We start from the raw sequence: 15704 nt of genomic DNA, 5'->3' as shown, positions 1-15704 counted from the left end.
TTAAAATAAAGTGGTGATCCTAAATGACCTAAAATTGAATTTTTACTAGGATTAAATGTCAGGAATTGTGGAAAAACTGAGTTTAAATGTATTTGGCTAAGTTGTATGTAAACTTCCGACTTCAACTGTATTTGTTATGTTAATTCATTACCAGATCATATTGTGAAGAAGCCCACTAGGCTATGTAATTTGTTTTACATTATATCCAGAATAATTAATAGGAAAAGCGTTGGGTGTTGCGCAACGTCTATGCTACAGTTGAGCATAGACACAGTGGCGTGTATTCATGGATGCCAAAGGAAGCCAGGCTTCCCCCAAAAATGTACCAAAACAAAATACAAAAACATATAAAATAATGTATTTTTTGTCTCTGTGTTTCATAATTTTCCTTCAATGGTGCAGGTGGTGCGCAGCCTTCTGACGGAGTGCTGCGTACAGCAGCTGGCCAAACCATCCCTGAGCGCTGCCGAGTTCGTGGCCCCTCTGGTTAAGATCGACCCTGTGTTCTATGACGAGGAAGAGGCCCTGACCGTACACAGGAAAATTTCAGTCATGTTTTTTACTTAAGCTGTTTGATCACAGTTTGTCACATCCTGTATGTAACGCCCTGGCCATAGAGAGGGGTTTTTGTTCTTTATTTTGGTTAGGCCAGGGTGTTACATTGGGTGGGCGTTCTGTGTTCCTTTTAATATGTTTTTGTATTTCTTTGTTTTGGGCCGTGTGTGGCTCCCAATCAGGCACAGCTGAAGTTCGTTGTTGCTGATTGGGAGTCACACATAAGGAGCATGTTTTTCCTTTGGGTTTTGTGGGTAATTGTTTCTGTTCAGTGTGTTTCCTGTCAGTACTGTTTGGCTGTTGGTTTTCCTGTTTTTTTTTGTATAGTGTTCTCTTTGTTTGAATTAAATGTCAAGATGAACACTAACTCCGCTGCACCTTGGTCTCTCTCTCACGACAGCCCTTACACTGTATAAAAGAAAAGGCTAAGAAGATGCCTTATAAGAAAATGCTTTGGCATCAACGCTGTTTGATTATGATTATAATCTCTATACTTTTATTTATTTCCAGAATTGGTATGCTAAATCCAGTGGTGGAAAAAGTAGTCAATTGTCATGCTTAAGTAAAAGTAAAGATACATTAATAGAAAATGACTCAAGTAAAAGTGAAAGTCACCTAGTAAAATACTACTTGAGTAAAAGTCAAAGTATTTGGTTTTAAATATACTTAAGTATCAAAAGTAAATGTAATTGCTAAAATATACTTAAGTATCAAAAGTTAAAGTATAATCATTTCAAATTCCTTATATTAAGCAAACCACATTAAGCGATTTTCTATATATATATATTTGCGGATAGCCCTGGGTGCATTTCAACACTCAGACATCATTAAAAATTAAGCATGTGTGTTTAGTGAGTCCACCAGACCAGAGGCAGTAGGGATGACCACTGATGTTCTCTTGATAAGTGTGTGAATTAGGCAATTTTCCTGTCCTGCCAAGCATTCAAAATGTAATGAGTACTTTTGGGTTTCAGGGAAAATGTAAGGAGAAAAAAGTACATACATTTCTTTAGGAATGTAGTGAAGTAAAAGTACATGTTGTAAAAAATATGAATAGTAAAGTCAAGTACAGATACCCCCAAAAACGATTTAAACAGTACTTTAAAGTATTTTTACTCAAGTACTTTACACTACTGGCTTAAACTCCCCTGGGCAAGAAGCGAGCTGAGGCTGCCTCAGGAAAGGAGGGAGAGGAGGAGGCATCGACAAAGGGAGGCAAAAATGCCCCAAAAAAGGGAAGAAGTAAAACAACAATTGATTCAACTGTGTATATATATACATATACACTGCTCAAAAAAATAAAGGGAACACTTAAACAACACAATGTAACTCCAAGTCAATCACACTTCTGTGAAATCAAACTGTCCACTTAGGAAGCAACACTGATTGACAATAAATTTCACATGCTGTTGTGCAAATGGAATAGACAACAGGTGGAAATTATAGGCAATTAGCAAGACACCCCCAATAAAGGAGTGGTTCTGCAGGTGAGGACCACAGACCACTTCTCAGTTCCTATGCTTCCTGGCTGATGTTTTGGTCACTTTTGAATGCTGGCGGTGCTTTCACTCTAGTGGTAGCATGAGACGGAGTCTACAACCCACACAAGTGGCTCAGGTAGTGCAGCTCATCCAGGATGGCACATCAATGCGAGCTGTGGCAAGACGGTTTGCTGTGTCTGTCAGCGTAGTGTCCAGAGCATGGAGGCGCTACCAGGAGACAGGGCAGTTCATCAGGAGATGTGGAGGAGGCCATAGGAGGGCAACAATCCAGCAGCAGGACCGCTACCTCCGCCTTTGTGCAAGGAGGAGCAGGTGGAGCACTGCCAGAGCCCTGCAAAATGACCTCCAGCAGGCCACAAATGTCCATGTGTCAGCTCAAACGGTCAGAAACAGACTCCATGAGGGTGGTATGAGGGCCCGACGTCCACAGGTGGGGGTTGTGCTTGCTTCGCTCTGTGCTCTTCACAGATGAAAGCAGGTTCACACTGAGCACGTGACAGACGTGCCAGAGTCTGGAGACGCCGTGGAGAACGTTCTGCTGCCTGCAACATCCTCCAGCATGACCGGTTTGGCGGTGGGTCAGTCATGGTGTGGGGTGGCATTTCTTTGGGGGGCCGCACAGCCCTCCATGTGCTCGCCAGAGGTAGCCTGACTGCCATTAGGTAGCCTGACTGCCATTAGGTACCGAGATGAGATCCTCAGACCCCTAATGCAAGACAATGCTAGACCTCATGTGGCTGGAGTGTGTCAGCAGTTCCTGCAAGAGGAAGGCATTGATGCTATGGACAGGCCCGCCCGTTCCCCAGACCTGAATCCAATTGAGCACATCTGGGACATCATGTCTCGCTCCATCCACCAACGCCACGTTGCACCACAGACTGTCCAGGAGTTGGCGGATGCTTTAGTCCAGGTCTGGGAGGAGATCCCTCAGGAGACCATCCGCCACCTCATCAGGAGCATGCCCAGGCGTTGTAGGGAGGTCATACAGGCACGTGGAGGCCACACACACTACTGAGCCTCATTTTGACTTGTTTTAAGGACATTACATCAAAGTTGGATCAGCCTGTAGTGTGGTTTTCCACTTTAATTTTGAGTGTGACTCCAAATCCAGACCTCTATGTGTTGATCAATTGGATTTCCATTGATTATTTTTGTGTGATTTTGTTGTGAGCACATTCAACTATGTAAAAAAAAGTATTTAATAAGATTATTTCATTCATTCAGATCTAGGATGTGTTATTTTAGTGTTCCCTTTATTTTTTTGAGCAGTATATAAATCAACAATTGATTTTGTTAGCCACTCTCACTCAGATATTTCTTTCAACCCTATGGCAAAATGTGTAGAATTGCAGGAAATTAGCTGTAAAACAAAACAAAAATCCCACAGACCCATGGCAAAAATTGTAGAATTTCATGAAATTAGTTGTAAAACTGAAAAGGTTTCTCACCACCCCATGTAAAAAAAAAAGTAGAATTGCATGAAAGTACTGCCCTAAGAGGGGCAAGTTTTAGAGTTACCTTCCTGCAATTCTACACATTTTGCAATGGGGCATAGAGAACATGTTGCAGTATTGAAGCAAGTTTGCTGCAATTCTACACATTTTGCAATAGGGCGGAGAGAAGACATGGGCTGGCTTTGACTGCATGTGTGCTGGCTTTGACTGCAGCCCCTCAGGATGAGTTCAGATTTATTGTGGCTCCACCCCTATCAAAGTTGCCCATCCCTGCTTAAAGTTGTATTTTAAGAAAAGAAAATGCATAATTCATTTAATTTCCTCTTAATGCTCTGTCATTTCCTGTTCATTACTATGTCACATGGAGGGTTGCTTAACCCATTGAAAGCCAGGGGTGTCCATCTGAATAGCAAAATTAAAGCTAACCTACAGTACTAAGAGAAACCTGCTGTTGCTATGGGGAAAAACACTAATATAATGACCTAAGCATGACAGTTCCATAATTTAACTCCAGAAGCAGAGACAGCTTTCACACTCAAATTAGTCTTTGGGCAGTCTATAAGGAAAAGTGCTAACTCCTGTGTCGTGACATTCCCATTCTCCCCCAGCACTGAAGCTCTAAAGGTAACTGGTTTCCCTTTCATGGGAATGTTCTTTGTACAGTATTTCTGTTTTATTTAGAAAACCGAAGCGCATCACTTTAACACACACATTGGATGATAAGCAAGTGTATGTTTTGTAAGTATGTGTTCTAAATTTCCAGTAGCAGCCTATCACCACGTTCCTGGTTACAAAGCGGTGTGTAGGGTGAACTCCAAAAAACCCTTCTACATTACTGATGGCCGTAGGAACGATATGTTCTGTAGATATACCTATGTTGCCAATGTGGTTTGTGTTCTGACAGTGGAGACTACCATGTTCTCTCCCCTGCAGTGTGTCCAAAGCTTGCCAGTAGTCTGAATGCCAACCAAAAGAGGCTTCAGTGGCCTAGCCCGCCAGGCCAGTGTGCAGTTGTCAGCCCCAGACCATACATAGAGGTGTGAAGACTGTGTGTTCCACTCATTCCAGTCAAGGGCATCTAATGTGAGGGGGGGATTTCAGAGGCAGCAAGTGCAGACCGAAGTTATTCCAGTAGAGCTGGGTCTGGTCTTGCATCGAAGCTCTGACGTCTTCAAGACTCCTTTAGTGAACAAACAAGTGGACAATATCTAGCTCTCGTCCAGGGCGTTAGTCAAATAAAATCACTTTTTATTGGTTGAGTACTCCTAGCTCCAACAGAACAATAATACCTATAATTATATAAAATATATGCAGCGATTTTCCACCAACAGGTTTCTGTGCCAATGCACCACACACAACCAATAAGCAACACCGATTACCAACTTCGAGCGCTTCATCATGTTTTGCATTTTCAACACCACAATCAAATGGAGTATGTCAATCTGGACAAACAGAAAAGACATCTCTCCCTATTCAGTATTGAAGCCTTGGCTTGACAATCTCCGAATGTCATTAAATGTTTGTGTTTTGTAACGCATGTCTCTTTCCATTCATTGAAGGACCAGTGTGCAGTTTGGATGCTGGAATTAAATTAGTGTGGCTGAACGTGCGCAGAAACCCTACACGAGACTTTTGAAATAGCCTAATTTGAACTAGATTAAAACATTGTGACTGGTTGTGTTTATGCCAGACATAAAAGGTAATACATTTCAAACGTTAAATTACAAATATTTATGCTAATGTATATAGCATTAGGTTCTAGGTCAAGGAATCAGAAAGGAGGCAGAACACGTTAAGCGTTGCTGAACAACTGGGCCTGCTGGGAGCATAGGCCTATGTGGCTACATAGTATGACTTGGGAGAACGATGATGACAGCGCATCACGGTACCAGAAGTAAAAATACAGCCAGACTGTCCTGTACTGTGCCTTTCTATACCGTTAATCTGTCAAGAGTAGACCCAGAACTCATCCAAATGGAATGAGTTATTTTGCGCCATTATTTAAATTACTCTTTCAGTGCAGTTTACAGCCTAGAGTAGAATGGTACACAATTGTACTCACTTGAAAACAATAATGCAAATAATCATTGCATTGTGGTGTTATAGGCTTGTCTAGGCAGGATCACTTTATTGTCCCTTAGACCGTACACATTAAATTAACTGTATAAAATAACAAGTATATAATAATAATTGTACCTCTTGTGATAGTACTAAACAACTGTGTACTACACCTAGCGACCACACCGATAGTTTTTAGCCTTTTGGTATGCTAGCGAACGGTGGGGCAGGGAATACAACTCAGGTCGCTGGTGTGAAAGACAAACACCCTACGAATCGTGCCAATAGGGTTAACCCACTTGCTGGGAATTGTAACGTGGCTCATACAGCGAAGTTTGCTACACTGCCCCCTCCGTACTTGAAGGCACATCCCTGTGCTTTGACTACTCAGCCCCCTAGCACGCCCAAGCCTTGCGCTCCGATGGCAGTACATCCCACCTCTGACAGCAATGTAGCAAACCGGAAGGATAAGGAAGTGAATCCGGGTCACCAGCGTGAAAGGTAAACATTCTATGCATCGTGCCAATAGAGTTAGCCCACTTGGTAGGAATAGTATCATTACATTTTTGCAGACACTCTTATCCAGATCGACTTACAGGAGAAATTAGGGCCTTGCTAAAGGGCACGTCAGCTTGGGGATTTGAACCAGTAACCTTTGGGGATTTTCAGCTTGGGGATTTGAACCAGTAACCTTTCGGTTAGTGGCCCAATGAGCTTAACTGCTAAGCTACCTGCTGTCCTCATCATTGCTGATATAGCGAGTTTTGTGACAGTATAAAGGTTTTGGAACGATGGGACCAGGGTTTGTGTCCAAGTCAGGGTACCCCTCTAATCCACTATATTGGTGACAGGTGTTGGAGAGCACCATTGAAAGCATTTCCCAGCCGAGTTTTAGTCACAGTACATTTGTGTTAGGCTAGCAGTGTTTCTGCCAGGTTTCTGTACTGCACAAGATGGAGCCGTACTGGATGGGTGCTGTTTTGTCAGCTCCGACCCAGCTTTGCTATTGTGATTCATTTGTAGTTTATTTTTACAAAATGTAGCCCCTTTCATTTCTTACAACAAAGTTGTTACTCTGTTACTCTACCCAAAAGAAGGCATACAAGGCCCTCCCTCGTCCACCATTCGGCAAATCAGATCATGACCATACTCCTGCTTCCGGTTTACACACAGAAGCTCATACAGGAATTACCCGTGACTTCTGGTGACCAGGACTGGACTGGACTGGTTAGCTTGCGCTGATTTGAATATGTTTCGGGACTCAGTCGATAACCCCCGATGAGCTAACCACCTCCATCACTGGTTTCATTAGGAAATGCATCAGCGACGTTGTCCCCAATCAAAAGCCCTGGATTAACACAGAGGTTGGCTCTAAACTAAAGGATAGGGCTACAGCACACAGGGCTATCACAGACAACCCTGAGGCTACATATGAAAACAGGAACAAGTACAAGAAGTCCCACTACGACCTCTGTAGAGTCATCAAACGGGCAAAAGGACAATATAAGAATAAGGTGGAATCATATTACACAGGCTCCACCGCCAGCCGCACGTGACAGGGGCTACAGTCCACTATGGATTACAAAGGAAGTCCCAACTGTGATCTGCCCAACGATGCCTCTCTACCAGGCGAACTCAAAGCTTTTTATGCACACTTTGACAATAACAACATGGTGCCGGGTGTGAGGGCCGCTCTCTGAGGCCGATGTGAATAAAGTCTTTAATCAGATCAACACCTGGCCGGATGGTATTCCAGGGCTCGTTCTCAGAACATGTGCAGAACAGCTAGCTGGCATATTCACTGTCATTTTTCAACCTCTCCTTGTCCCAGTCTGTAATCCCCACATGTTTTAAGATGACCACCATCATTCCTGTTCCCAAGAACTCTAATGCTTCATGCCACAGTGACTACCGTCCTGTAGCACTCACATCTGTAATCTTGAAGTGCTTTGAAAGGCTGGTTATGGCACACATCAACTCTATTATACCAGTCACCCTTGACCCACTCCAATTTGCATACTGCCCCAACAGATCCATAGATGACGCAATCTCAATTGCACTGCACACTGCCCTCACCCACCTATGTAAGAATGCTGTTCATTAACTACAGCTCAGTGTTCAACACTATTGTTCCCTCCAAGCTTGTCACCAAGCTAAGGACCCTGGGAATGAACACCTCCCTCTGCAACTGGATCCTGGATTTCCTGGCAAGCCGAGCCCAGGTGGTGAGGGTAGGCAACATCACCTCTGATACGTGGACCCTCAACACAGGAGCCCCACAGGGGTGTGTGCTTAGTCCCTTCCTGTACTCTGTTCAACAACTCTGTTCACCACAACAGTTCACCACTGTGTGGCCACTCACAACTCCAACATCATCATCAAGTTTGCTTATGATAAGATGGTGGTATGCCTGATCACCGGCGACGATGAGACAGCCTACAGGGAGGAGGTCAGTGACCTGGCACCACAACCTCACAACATCCACATCGATAGGGCTGCAGTGGAGTGGGTCGAGAGCTTCAAGTTCCTCGTTGTCCAAATCCCTCGGAACTTAAAATGGTCCACACACAAGCACACAGTCGTGAAGATGGCCCAACAGTTCCTCTTCCCCCTCAGGAGGTAGAAAAGGTTTGGCATGGGTCCTCAAATCCTCAAAAAGTTATACAGCTGTACCACTGGCTACATCACTGCTTGGTATGGCAATAGTACCGCCATTGATCGCATGGCGCTACAGAGGGTGAGGTGGGCAGCCCAGTAAATCATGAAAATCGTTAAAGACTCCACCACCCAAGCCATAGACTGTTCTCTCTGCTTCCGCACGGCAAGTGGTACCAGTGCATCAAGTCTGACAACAACAGCCTCCTGAACAGCTTCTATGGCTGAACAGCTTCTATAAGACTGCTAAATAGCTAACCAAATAGCTAACAAAATAGCTACACAGACTATCTGAATTGATCCTTGTATTTTATTCTTATTTTTGACTGTATTCACACTCACATGGCCCTACACACTACACACACTGACACTCACTCCATCAATTCCATCAACACACATAATATCCAAATACATTTATACTGACTCTACACACACGCACACCCACTCACATACAATGATCATATACGCTCCTGCTACTGTGTTTGTCATATATCCTGATGCCTAGTCACCTTACCCCTATACACATCTACCTCTATCACTCCAGTATCCCTGCACATTGTTAATATGGTAACATGGTACTTTTTAACTCTGCATTGTTGGGAAAGGGCTCGTAAGTAAGCATTTCACAGTATAGTTTACACCTGTTCTATTCTGCACATGTGACAAATAAAATTACATTTTGATTGTATTTAATTTGATCTGTTTACTTCAGGCTGACTACTAGCATCTATTGAGTTGCAATGTCCCATACATTTATTAATGCCGAAATCAACTTAAAGTTTCTACAAAATGAGTTTTGCAGTGACACAATTCGAAAGGAAGGCTGCAGCTAAACTTTTCCCTTTTACTGTTAGTGATTCACAAATGATTATTTTGGTTCCCGTGATTCGATTCAACGCGATTTAACCGAACCCCAACTACAACAATAGTAAAGCACATCATTCAATTCGTCAAAAATAATTGTTTAAAAATCATAGTTCATGTGAATTAAATGAATAGCTATTTATTTGTTTTTTATTGACTATTTTGAGAAATGTGAAAAAGGGCATCTGTTATATAATAAATTATATATTGTATGGCCTAAACAAGATCAATAGGGCAGGTTTTTGTGCTTCGTGTCCTAAATCTTCTTTCATGTGCAATGATGCACCTGGCCTCTCCACCGCACCTGGCCTCTCCACCGCACCTGGCCTCTCCGCCGCACCTTGCCTCTCTCCTTTACCTGGCCTTTCCGCTGCACCTGGCCTCTCTCCTTTACCTGGCCTTTCCGCCGCACCTGGCCTCTACACCGCAGCTGGCCTCTCTCCTTTACCTGGCCTTTCCACTGCACCTGGCCTCTCCGTTTCACCTGGCCTCCCCGCCGCACCTGGCCTCTCCGCCGCACCTGGCCTCTCCGCCACACCTGGCCTCTCTCCTTCACCTGGCCTCTCCGCTCTACCTGGCCTCTCCTTTGCACCTGGCCTCTCCGCCGCACCTGGCCTCTTCCCTGCACCTGGCCTCTCCGCTGCACATGGCCTCTCCGCTGGACCTGGTCTCTCTGCTCCACCTGGCCTCCCCGCTCCACCTGGCCTCTCCGCTGCACCTGGTCTCTCTCCTTCACCTGGCCTCTCCGCTGCAGCTGGCCTCTCCGCTGGACCTTGCCTCTCCGCTGGACCTGGCCTCTCCGCTGGACCTGGCCTCTCTGCTCCACCTGGTCTCTCTGCTGCACCTGGTCTCTCCGCTGCACCTGGTCTCTCCGCTGCACCTGGCCTCTCTGCTTCACCTGGCCTCCCCGCTCCACCTGGTCTCTCCGCTGCACCTGGCCTCTCTGCTGCCCATCAGCTATTCCTCCATGTTCTTGTGGATTTATATAGAATATTGGTGCAGATTTTAATGATTTTATGTGTGATATGATTGCTAGTTAACCTATGACAGATTATCCACCTACCACTATTGTCACTATGGATAGAGAGCAGTTGACTATATAGTAAGCACGCAGAAAAGCGTAGTGCAAAAACACCTTGATAGGTGATGCGCATACAAGCAGACAAGGACATTTGGTTATATGGAAGAAATTATATAGTAAAACCTGCAAATTGGGAAATGTAAACCCCCGGAAAATGCACTACCCTCCCCTGTTCCCAATAAAAAACTCACACAACCCTCCCCCAAAAAACCCTCCCACCCCCCCAAAAAAGTTAGACAACCCTCCCCTACTTTGGACCAGCCTCCCCACCCCACACCAGTACATTTCAAACTGTCCCTCAGATCCACTGAGCTGACAACCCTAAAACTAGGCAGCGACATTTGAGAGTAGATTTATGGGTCCAATATTCTCTGCTAAGACAGCTGTCAGGTGAGTGAGGAGAGTCTGGACCAAAGGAAATGTGAGACACACAGAGTGGGCTCCAAATGAGGACTCAGAGGCTTAGGTGAAGTGTTCAGCTGTTTTGTCAAGTTCTACATTCACTCAACACATTGCACATTGCGTTGGTTCCCCTTATTATCCGTCTATATTTAACTTCTTTGCAACCATCAATATTATCCCCCGCAAGTGAAGTTACGTAATGGCTGGAGCGAAATCAGTGGAATGGTATCAAATACATCAAACACAGGTTTTCCATGTTTTTGATGCCATTCCATAGTTCTGTTCCGGCCATTATTATGAGCCGTCCTCCCCCAGCAGCCTCCACTGACAGCAAAGCATTTTTATCTTTCATTTGATATCTTTCTCACCAGCACATGCTGAACTGGGTGTCAATCCAATACTCCCTCTCTGTCCCTTAACCTCTCCTTCTCTCTCTAAACACTGTCACTCTCTCTGAAACCCTCTATATCTCTCTCTATCAACCTCTGTTTCTCTGTCACTCTCTCTCAAACCCTCTATATCCCTCTCTGTCTCTCTCTCTCTCAACTTCTCTGTCTCTCTGTCACTTTCTCTCAAACCCTCTATATCCCTCTCTCTCTCTCTCTCTCTCTCTCTCTCTCTCTCTCTCAACTTCTCTGTCTCTCTGTCACTCTCTCTCAAACCCTCTATATCTCTCTCTCTCTCAACTTCTCTGTTTCTCTGTCAGTCTCTCTCAAACCCTCTATATCCCTCTCTCTCTATCAACTTCTCTGTTTCTCTGTCACTCTCTCTCAAACCCTCTACTCTCTCTCTCTCTCTCTCTCTCTCTCTCTCTCTCTATCAACCTCTGTTTCTCTGTCACTCTCTCTCAAACCCTCTATATCCCTCTCTCTCTCTCTCTCTCTATCAACTTCTCTGTTTCTCTGTCACTCTCTCTCAAACCCTCTACATCCCTCTCTCTCTCAACTTCTCTGTATCTCTGTCAGTCTCTCTCAAACCCTCTATCTCTCTCTCTCTCTCTCTCTCTCTCTCTCTATCAACCTCTGTTTCTCTGTCACTCTCTCTCAAACCCTCTATATCCCTCTCTCTCTCTCTCTATCAACTTCTCTGTTTCTCTGTCACTCTCTCTCAAACCCTCTACATCCCTCTCTCTCTCAACTTCTCTGTTTCTCTGTCACTCCCTCTCAAACCCTCTATATCCCTCTCTCTCTCTCTCTCTCTCTAATGTTCTCTGTTTCTCTAACTGTCACTCTCTCTCAAACCCTCTATATCCCGCTCTCTCTCAACTTCTCTGTTTCTCTGTCAGTCTCTCTCAAACCCTCTATATCCCTCTCTCTCTCTCTCTCTCTCTCTCTCTCAACTTCTCTGTTTCTCTGTCACTCTCTCTCAAACCCTCTATATCCCTCTCTCTCTCTCTCTCTCTCATGTTCTCTGTTTCTCTAACTGTCACTCTCTCTCAACCCCTCTATACCTCTCTCTCTCTATCTCTCTCTCTCTCATGTTCTCTGTCTCTCGAACTGTCAATTATTATTATTTGACCCTGTTGTTCATCTATGAACTTTGAACATCTTGAAGAACGATCTGGCCTTAATGGCCATGTACTGTTATAATCTCCACCCAGCACAGACAGAAGAGGACTGACCACCCCTCATAGCATGGTTCCTCTCTAGGTTTCTTCCTAGTGTCCTGCCTTTCTAGGGAGTTTTTCCTAGTGACTATGATTCTACACCTGCATTGCTTGCTCTTTAGGGTTTTAGGCTGGGTTTCTGTACAGCACTTTGTGACATCTGCTGATGTAAAAATGGTTTTGTAAATACATTTGATTGACAAAATCATCTGTAATTGTGGTGAGCAATAAATAATGTCAATGCTTGGAAAAGAATGTGGTCTTAAGAATGTTTGCAGGAACAAAACAATCGATCTGTTCTGCTAATAATGATGTCCGTTCTGCATACTTCATTTCTATGTTCAACACTTCATAAAGTCTACATATTTAATTTCAATGTTTAACACTTCATAGAGTGTACATATAAAATGTATATGTTCAACAATGCATTGGCAAAAGGTAGGGAAGGCATGGGCACTAAAGATTATGGCCAGGATTTAATCCAATCGAGCTTTGTTGGCTAAGCGCCATTTTAAGGTAATTTCTGATTTAGATGACATATGCAGCATTTACTGTGAATGCGGTCTCCATTATTAAACAACCTGGCCTCAGGGCAATGTGTAGGATAGTATACATCCTCCCTTTAATATGATATGTTATGTTGCGTTATGAACGGAATAGTGGTCGGAGGATATATAGCATCATATGTTTTACCCAGTGGTACCATATCATACAAATTGGATGAATTAAAGTATTATACAACCTGAGGACAGATGTATTGCCCTTTTAATCAGAACAACAGTTTCCAGCTGTGCTAACATAATTGCAAAAGGGTTTTCTAATTATCAATTTGCCTTTTAAATGATAAACTTGGATTAGCTAACACAATGTGCCATTGGAACACAGGAGTGATGGTTGCTGATAATGGGCCTCTGTGACCCCAAACTTTTGAACGGTAGTGTATACCGTACCAATCAGAAGTTTAGACCCACCTACTCATTCAAGGGTTTTTCTGTATTTTTACTATTTTCTACATTGTAGAATAATATTGAAGACATCAAAACTATGAAATAACACATATGGAATTATGTAGTGACCCAAAAAATGTTAAACAAATATATTTTATATTTGAGATTCTTCAAAGTAGCCACCCTTTGCCTTGATGACAGCTTTGCACACTCTTGGCATTCTCTCAACCAGCTTCATGAGGTAGTCACCTGGAATGCATTGCAATTAACAGGCGTGCCTTGTTAAAAGTGAATTTAACAAGGCACATTGTTTAACACTTTTTTGGTTACTACATGATTCCATATGTGTAATTTCATAGTTTTGATGTCCTCACTATTATTCTACATTGTAGAAAATAGTACAAATAAGAAAAACACTTGAATGAGTGGGTAATGGCAGAGAGTTTAGAGTACTGTTTTGCTTTGACCAGCTGTCTCAATGCTTTCCTCTAATGTGGCAATTGTCAAATCCAGCCAACATGTCGAGGTTGGCCCCACCTGGGTTTTATATGGACTTCATGGGTTTCAACTGGGCAAGGGCTCTAAATGGACATCTTAGCTGGCACCCAGTTGGGTTCATTTTGGGCCAGACATGGACAAACCCATGTGGGTTATAGTGTAAGTCCCGAAATGACCTGAATAGTTTTTTCATGGGCTGTAACTGGTGTTATTTCTTTCAGAAATAATGATTGGGACCAAATCGGGTTAACCATTTGGGTCACAAACAGGCAAACCCATGTGGGTACAACCAAATGGGCTATATTTGGTTTGAATATGGTCATGGATGGTCATTGACTGTCTATGGGAATCAATTGGGCATACCAACTGGGTCACAAATGGGAAAACCCATGTGGGCTAAAACACGGGTCCTAATTGGGCCCTTTACCAATTTGTAATGGGCTGTAAGTGGGCTACCTGGTGTGAATATGGTCCAGAACTGTCTTATGTAACCATGCCAAATGTAACATATTACACTAATTTGAGTTATGTCTAGTCTATGAGACCAGGCTGTTCCACCCTCCACTGCATACAGGTAGGCTGTATGACTCTGCCTGCTCTGGAGTCCAGAGAAGTGAAATGTGTCTCCAGTTTCTAAGAGTAGCAAATAGATTTTAAGACATATCTGCATTGAGCTCTGGTGAGAAAACTTAAGTTCTGTGTAATCATACAACAAAACAGCACATTAGGCAGATTATACATTCTATGAGCAAGAAACAGTGTGCTGACAACAAAAAAGGACCAAACCAGTTAAGGGTGTACATATCTTTGTTTCTACCAGAAAACAGAAAGTAGACAAACTGCATTGCATTGATGTGCAGGGACAAGGTTAGTGATATAACTTGCTGTAAGTTAAACTAATGTTGAGCATTAAGCTTTGTAACTGAGAGCCCTAGCTTCTCTGAAACCTCACTATAGAACCCTATGGGATAATCTAAGAACAGAAAGAACATTCAGAAAACAAAGCATTGGGTAAGTAGAGAGTGATATGGGTCCAGTTTTTCAAAAGTTATCTGATCTGATTTTGGCAATTGGGTAGGATTAAATGTTAGAATTGGGTTTTTCCAAAACAAAACAAAAAGAGACCTCTGGATAGGGATTCGGTTTTGGTAATCCAATCTGACCTTTAATCAGGATTAAATGTCATTTCAAAACTCAAAGGTAGTGATAAGGATAGTTTTGATGCTGAAAATCAGGATTATCTTGGTCCCACTTGAAGGGTGGATTCAGGGTGGATTTAGTCAGGTGGAAGGCACAACAACCAAGAACTGTCATTGTAACTAAGGTGAGAAGGTTTAAAAAACGTTCTTACAATTAAAAACCGAAGGTTCATTATGTTAAATTGACCGCAGTATAAGTATGTAGTCAGTTGTTATATTGAGAAGCATCAAATAAATGCATATACTTATAAGTGATATGCAGGCTGTATTTTTAATCTAGGAACCTTTATTCATGTCATTTACTAATCTGTTTCCCTGACAGTGTAGAAGTAGTACCACAACCTGTCCAGTAGATGGCAAACTGTAGGCCTGTTCAAGGCACTGACAATCTGGATACTGTAATCTTGATATTATGGCATCTGGATCAGAATGATCCTGTCTGATTATTTTCTGAAGAAATGTCTCAAAAACAACCACATTGATCTGATCCTGCGTAGCAAAAGAGAGGATTACAGATTCCGGATCATTCTGATCCAGATGAAACATTTTGAAAAACTGGCCCCTGAGAAAGATAAATGTAATCTCACCCGTTTTTCGGTTCATTCAATTATGATAATTTCCTTGTTTGATACGAGGCATACTTTCTATATGTAATTGTAAAGTTATTCTGTGTATTACTATCAATTGTCTGAAGGGTACTACTACTGTATTTATGTCAAATTGAGTAAATTAAAGCTGATAATATTTGTGATCAAGAACAATCCGAAGATAGGAAATCCATCACAATTGTAAAACTGCTAAAACCATGTTTTAAGGTTGGTTAAACTTGTATTTGTCTCATAACTTGAAAGTTTAAACTATCAAGAATTGACTGAACACATGA

The sequence above is a fragment of the Salmo salar genome, chromosome ssa16, assembly GCF_905237065.1.
Source record: "Salmo salar chromosome ssa16, Ssal_v3.1, whole genome shotgun sequence".
Taxonomy (NCBI): domain Eukaryota; kingdom Metazoa; phylum Chordata; class Actinopteri; order Salmoniformes; family Salmonidae; genus Salmo; species Salmo salar.
Note: the sequence above shows the minus strand (reverse complement) of the source record.